The sequence below is a fragment of the Corvus brachyrhynchos genome, unplaced genomic scaffold (genome assembly GCF_000691975.1).
Source record: "Corvus brachyrhynchos isolate BGI_N302 unplaced genomic scaffold, ASM69197v1 scaffold830, whole genome shotgun sequence".
NCBI lineage: Eukaryota > Metazoa > Chordata > Aves > Passeriformes > Corvidae > Corvus > Corvus brachyrhynchos.
This window is the reverse complement of record NW_008235721.1, coordinates 134,151-141,188: the sequence shown is the minus strand read 5'-3', so window position 1 is coordinate 141,188 and position 7,038 is coordinate 134,151. Positions and strand designations below refer to the sequence as shown.

Here is a 7,038-nt window from a genome sequence, read left to right as displayed (position 1 = left end):
ACCCCGCTCGCCGCCTTCGGGACGCGCCGGGGCTGCTCTTTAAGAAAAAGCCCCAAAGGCGCTTTTTTCCCTCTGCTGACGCCTCCATGCCCAGCCCTTTGTGGAGGAGCATCGCCAGCCCGGAGCATCCACCCCGCTGCTCCCGGTGCTTCCATGCCCCCTGTATCGACCCTCAACAGCCCGACCCGAATCCCGACCCTGAGGAAGGTTCTCACACAGAGCAGCGAGAAACTGAGGGCGAAAATGTGAGCCCAGAACGCCCCGAAGTGTAAAAAAATCGCCTTAGTAGGAATCCCACATCTTTCTCTAGAAACACAGGAATTAAAGGTGGTTTTCCACCCTGCTCCCAACATTTCCGGGCTCCGGGTGCTCAGGACACGCTGCGTCCTGTTTGCCCGTGCTCCAGCATTCCCAGTGTTCCCAGTATTCCCGCTGCCAGCGCCGGGAGAGCCGCATGGATCCCGCGGCTGCCGCAGAGGGGCGGAGCGGCCTCCGCCAGCCAACCAAGCACCCTTTGGAGAAAAAGGGAGGATTTCAGCTGCCGGAGCCGTGCCGAGCCCAGGCTGGGCTGGGACCGAGCAGGGAAGCAGCTCAGGATTTAAACCCCCGATTATTTGGGTGTTGAAATAAAACCAGGGCACAGGGCGGGGTCCAAAGGGAAACCTTCGAGTCCTTCTCCATCTCACAGAACCCCTCGACACCACCGGGGAAGGGGATAAAATCCCAGACACATTCCCCCACCTCCAGCTTGGGTTTTTTTAATCCTTAAGTGACAGCTTGGCTGGGTTTTACACAAGAACTTTACAGAAAATCCTGCAAATTCAGGCACCTTTTGAGGGCTGGATAAATCCTTTTCCTTCCCAGCCTTATCCCTGCTGCGATGCTGATTCTGGGATATCCATGATGCTGATAACGAGGTCTTTGTCAGAGCTGCTGCTCCGAGGAATAAGTGATTTGTTCTCGCAGTAAAATAAAAAGGATTTACAATTGTCTCAGAGCAGCGGGCAGGGAGCGAGCGGGGCTTCAAAACCAAACAGCCTTGACTTCAAAATACCGCGTTTAACATCGGGAAATATTGTACTTGCCAGGAAAACACCCCCAGCTCAGAGGAGGGAGGAAAAGCTCCAACCCTGAGGATTTGGCAGCTTTGGTGGCAGCTTTGGTTGCACTTTAAGACCCCTCCCTCCCTCCCCCAGAGCCCCATTTCCATGGGTTTTAGGGGGGAATAACACGCAGGTTCTGCAGTCCCTGGCAGAAACCAGCCCAGGCCCAGCTCCGAGCCATGCTCAGGTTCCAGCTTTGGTTCAGAGCAGTTTTCTGCTCCCCCCCCCCGAGCCCACGAGCACCAGAAGTGCCCAAGCCTGGCTCAGCTCCTGGCAGCACAATTTGCATTTCTGGGACAGAGCTCCAGGTGAGGGCTGGGCCCAGCTCACTCCGCTCACAGCAGAGACTCCGTGGGTGTCGAAGTCCCTTAAAGCCAAACAAGGAGCCACCCCCTGTGAGGGCACATCCGAGCTCCTTCTGCAGGGATTTTTGCAGCCCTGATCATGTTCCCAAAATAAAAGAGAAACCCTCTCTCCTCATTCCCTGCTGCTGCGGAAAGTGGAGACCATCCCATTAACTGGGAACAGCGAGGCTCAGCAGAAAAATACAAACCCCAAATAAATCAGAAATTTAAATCATTCGAAACCTGGCGGGGTCTGAGGAGCTCCAAACCCGGCTCGAGGGGCACAAGGATGAATAGTAAGCCCTGAGTAAAGCCCTGAGTAACAGCCATGAGTGCAGGGTTGGGATGCTCGCCTGGGATGCTCTCCTGCAGCCAGGGCAGGGAATGCTCCTCCTGCTGCCCTCGGGAAGTGCCCAGGAGCACCCCACGCACACAGACCCACGCTCACATCCCTGGCTGCTCCTCTGGAGCCCCGTGCTGGCTCCCGGCCCCTCTCCCCAGATTATTTACGGCTGCCGAGTCTGCACGTCCCCCTGGCACAGCAGGAAAGGGCCCGGCCCCTTCCCTCGATCCTGAGCCACCCTGAGGGCAGAGCCAGCCTGAGGGCAGTGACACCCTGAGGCCAGGGCCACCCTGCCCTGCCCGGAGGCCAGCACAGGGTCAGGACGGAGCCTCGCATCCTTCGGGAAGGGAGCAGGGAGAAGCCCAGCGAGGGCTCTGCAGCAGAAAAGCCTTTCCTGCAAGGACACTGCGGCGCGGAGCTTCCCGGCTCATCCCAGCTCGTTCCCGGCTCATCCCGGTTTCCCAAGAGCCCTGAAGGCTGGGGCAGTGCTGGGAACACCAGGGCAGCGATCCCACGGCTCCTCATCGCCGCTGGGTCAGCCCGGGGGGACCAGACCCCTTTTCCTGCAGGGAACGGGCGCTGAAATCCGGGTCTGGTGCCTTCCAGAGCCGCAGGATCCGCGGGAAGCCAGCGGCTTCTCTGGCACCCGGGCTCCTGGTCGGAATTTGGAAAGCTGTCCGGCCCCGTCTCCGCGTGACAGACGAGGGTCTGTGGCCCACACGTGCTCCCACTGCAGAGCAGCGCCGGCGTTCCAAGAACTGCCAAGGAACCCCAGCCAGAGGAATGATAAAGATTTTAACTTACAGGAAATGCTGCTATTAAATAATATTTAAGTCTTAATTATATTTTAAACCAACCATTTTAGAAAAAAAGAAGTTCTATTACGGTGCTTTTGTAGTTAAAGGTCTGTCAACATTTCCATTTTAAACCTTCATTTCTAGGGGGTTTATAATTTGGCCATAAAAATTCATTCTAGGCTGGAACTTGGCAAACAGGGGCTCAGCCTAGGAGCAATATTTTTTATTATCCAATTTGGTTTAAATTGGTTTGGCCGTTTTTAAGTTATAGGAGTGTAAAAAATAAACGTTTACTGGTTTCAGATGCCTTCTCAAGCTTATTATTATTCAAAATTAGCCTTCCCCCTCCCCACCTCCAAAAATACCTTGGGCGAGAGGTGGGAGAGATCATTGGGCTCTGCTGACAGTCCAGGAGTTACGGCTCAAATTAATTCCCTCCTTTTCCTGCCAACAACTGAAGAGTTCCTAGAGCCAGCCCCGCTCCCGCGCGGAGCCATTCCGGCCCTGCAAGGCCGGGAGCTTCGTGCAGCATCTGCCACTCGGTGCAGGTCCTGCAGCTGCCTGGGCCTTGGGCTGCCATCAATAATTAACTCTGAAACCTGCATTCCTGGGAAATCACGGGAGACCTGGACACGAGATGGTCCTTGGCAGGGTTTTCCATCAGCTCCCAATAAAAAGCTGCAGCTGGGAAGGAGCCGGGGGTGGGCAGCGAGGAATTCCTGAGCACAGAGCTCCAGGTTTTCCCTGGGTTTCAACAACGGAGCGGGAGGTTTATGGATCAGCCTCCAGACCCACCTGGGTGCTGTAGGGACGCGGCTGCGACGCGTCCCCGCGTGCCAAGCGCGGCCGAGGGGGAGCTGTGGCCCAGCACAGAAAAAAGGAGGATTTTATCACTGCTCCACCGTTAAATTCCACTGTTTTTGAGTTAACATTGGGCTGGCACAGGGAGGGGCAGCAGCGCGGCTCGGGAGGGACTTTGGGGCTTGTGGGGGGAGGTTTGGCACTGCCTGGGGCACCTCCCAGGGCTGCAGGTGGGATGGGCACTGGGCTTGGGTCCCTGGGGACACGGAGCACCCGGCCCAAGGTGGAGTGGGGTCCGGGTCACCTGGGGGTCCCGGAGCCAAGAGCACCGTGGTGTCCTCCCTCATGGGTGCTCTGATCGGCTCCCAGGGCCAGGATTGTCCCTGGCACTGCGGGAACTGGGCCCTTGCTGGCAGTGGGACGAAGCTGGACCAGGTACAGGCACAGCTCAGGAGCCACAGCTGGGAATCCCAAACTGGAAATCCCAGGCTGGAAACCCCGGAGCAGCCAAGGCCATGGGGACACGGTGCTGCCCCACAGCTGGAGTGGTGACAGGGTGAACTCCCCGCTGCTTGGGAAGGGGAAAGGCCATGCTTCCCCCCCCCCATGCCCTACACAGGGAATAATCCATATTGGTTTGGATTATACAAGCCCCAAACCCCAGCTCAGCCAATGGCAGGAGCGTTTGGGGCCTCATCCATTACTGGGCAATGGAGATTTAAGGGATAATGGTCGTGGCAGCAGCGTACACACAGCAATAAACTGCTTCTGAGGTTGGTTAAATGCCAAGTGATGCTGAGGCCTGGACGCCATAAACATTATTTCTATTATATGACAAGATAAGAGGATACAATAAACCTGCGAGAAGGGGAAAAAAAAAAATCATTTTCTGGCCCGGTGCAAAGTTCTGGGCTCGGCGTTTCCTGGATGCTGCTCAAGGCGTCACCTCCGTGCGAGGGTCCGGGGGGATGAACTGGTAAATGAAGGGGCTTTAAACAGCAAACGATTGTCTGAGGAAATGGCCTGGATAACTGGAGCTCTGGAATGAGGGCCGGAGGGATGATTTGTGTGCCCTGTAAAAGGGAAATGCTGCGCAGGGAGGGAGGGGAGGGCCGGGCAAGCGGTGCTCCCTGTTAAATATACCCAATATTCCGGTCCTGCCGGTACTTTGGGCAGCAGGAGCAGCCACGCAGTTTCATCATGGAGGATATTCCTCCACAAGGGTGCTTTGGAGAGCCTGGAGCATCCCAAAGCCTTCAGGGCTGGTGTCTGCTGGGTCCCCGAGAGGGTTTGAGGCCGTTTTCCAAGGGAGGAGATGGAGCCAGTGGAGAAACTTCCCTGTGGCTCCTGAAGCAGCAGCTGGAGCCCCCTCTGGCTCCAGAGCTGTGCTCTGGGTGTCCTAATGAGCCAGCTGAAGGTTTAATTCCCTAATTAACGAGGTGGGGCTGTCCCAGTGCCCAAACCTGGGGAACACTCCCAGCCCCAGCCCTCCCTGCCCCTCAGCACCGGGAGCGGCCGCAGTCCGGAGGGTGATGAGCAGCACACGCCAGCCCGGATCGATTTCAGCACACGGATTCAAGGGAATCCTCGCTCCAGGCATCCCTCTGCGCCTTCCCGGGGCATTCCAGCTCCAGGGCCTGCTCCAGCTCCCTCCTGCCCTTCCAGGGGCAGGGACAGCTCCACTCCCTCCGCTCAGGGGGCTGCAAAAGGGGAACTTCGCCACCTGTCCTTGCGGGGAAGGCGCCGGACACGCGACCTTGGCCGCGGAGCCTTTTTCCACGGCACGTTCCGAGTCAGCTGCGCCAGCCCGGCCCGGCTGCTGGGAAGTGATAGCTGGGAGAATCCCAAAATAACCCCCCCTGCAGCCCTGGCAACCCCAAACATGTTTACAGCCCGCTGCAGCCCCGGCCATGCGGGGCTCACGCACACAGATCTGCTCGGCTATTCTGGGTGCCCTCTCCCCCTCCTCGCTGCCCTCGGCAGCTTTTCTTGCATGGAAACAGGGAAAAAAGGGAGGAAAAAGGGTTTGAGGCCTCAGAGATGGGGCTGGTGTCAGATATAGAGGGATGGAAGCAGCTGCTGCAGCAAAGGATTAAATGGGAAGCAAAATAATTTGATTTTATACTTTACACTAAAGGGGGAATCGGTGCTGGTTTCACAGAGCTCTGTTTGGTTCTGCCAGTCCCTCTCCTCCTCCCATCCCAGCGAGCGTTGGAGGAGGCTGATCCCAAATTCCAGGGAGCAAAAAAGGGACTGGGCACCTTGTCCCGCTGTCCCCGCCGAAGGGACACCCAGGGACCCGTCCCAGTTTGCTCAGGTGGCACCAAAACCCCTCAAAAACAAGGAACACCCAGGAAGCTCAGCTCAGCCAGGATCAGCTTAGGATGGGGTCTGAGGGGTGAGCAGGGCTTGGCAAGGCTCTGAAACCTTCGGGGTGGGGCTCAGGTGCAGCACAGGGGACAAAGCCCCACACTGGGGGGACACTGGGATTTCCAGTGGGAGCTCTGTGGGTTCTTAAGGGATGACCTGATCCAGGAAACACCTGGAATTCCGTGGGGGGCATCCTCTGCCCTACAAACAAACAGAAACTCCATCCCCAGCCTGGAAATCAGGCCCCACTTTTCCCCCAACCAGCAAAACCCATTAACCACCCTCAGAACCACCTCAGCCAGGGCTGTGGCGGATTCTCCAGCCCTGGAAGAGTTTCCCATCGAGCCGGGCTGGATCATCCCGTCCCATCCCTGCTCTGTCCTGAAGGACGTTCCGGGAAAAGCGTCTGCGAGGTCAGGCTGGATCCCCATGAATCATCCCGCTCGGAATTACCAGGATTCCAGCATTTCCATATTAACATGAAGAATTGTCAGAATTACCCATAAGCAGCAGGCTGGAACAGCCAGAGGAGGAAGCAGCCACCTTTAGATGTCATTTGTGGGAGATTGTGGGAGATTAAATTTAAATACATTGTTGTTTGCCTTAATTGCTTGTTTGAAGCCGGTTTTAGGGCCGTGTGATTGAAGGGCTCACACCATTAAGTGCTCAAACACAGCTAATACATTTTATAAATGGCCTGCACAATTTCACAGGCAAAGAAGTTTCAGATAAAAAGCAGCCTCCAAAAAAAAAGAAAAAAAAAGGCAAAAGGAGGAAGTTCACCTGCAAGAGGGGAGGGAAGGATCTGGGTGAGGCTCCTGCCAGAACAACCAGAAAGCTGGGAAACCCTAAATATGTGGGTTTGAAGTCCTCAGGAGTTCCCAGATGAGGGTTTTGACTCATTTTTGTGCTGTGAAAAGAAAGAGCAGCACGGATCCCTCACAGGATGCTCCCTGGGGATGCAGAATTCTCTTTAATTTCAGTTAAAGCCCCACAGGAGGCACGGAGGAATTAAACAAAGTGAAGAACTGGACACACACAGGGGCCTTGGGATTGATTATCGTTCCCAAACCAATCCCAGTTTTGCAGCCAGGAAAGCAGGGTGAGCACATTACTCAACACCTGACTCAGAGCCACAATTTCCCCCCCAGAAAAGGCATTTTGAGGTCCCAGTGCTTCAGAACAGGGATTTGGGAACAACCCCAAATCCTGCTGGGCTCTGCACGGGGCTGCACTTCCAGGGCAGCCCCAGCTTCCAGCAGATCCCATTAAATCAGCAG

At 56.1% G+C, this 7,038-nt stretch overlaps 1 protein-coding gene across 1 annotated transcript in view; it reads right to left on the bottom strand.

Annotated features, from left to right (window-relative positions):
• The window catches only part of ATF7 (activating transcription factor 7), a 33,446-nt gene that overhangs the window by 25,200 nt on the left and 1,208 nt on the right, over positions 1-7,038 (bottom strand). The window lies entirely within an intron of this gene.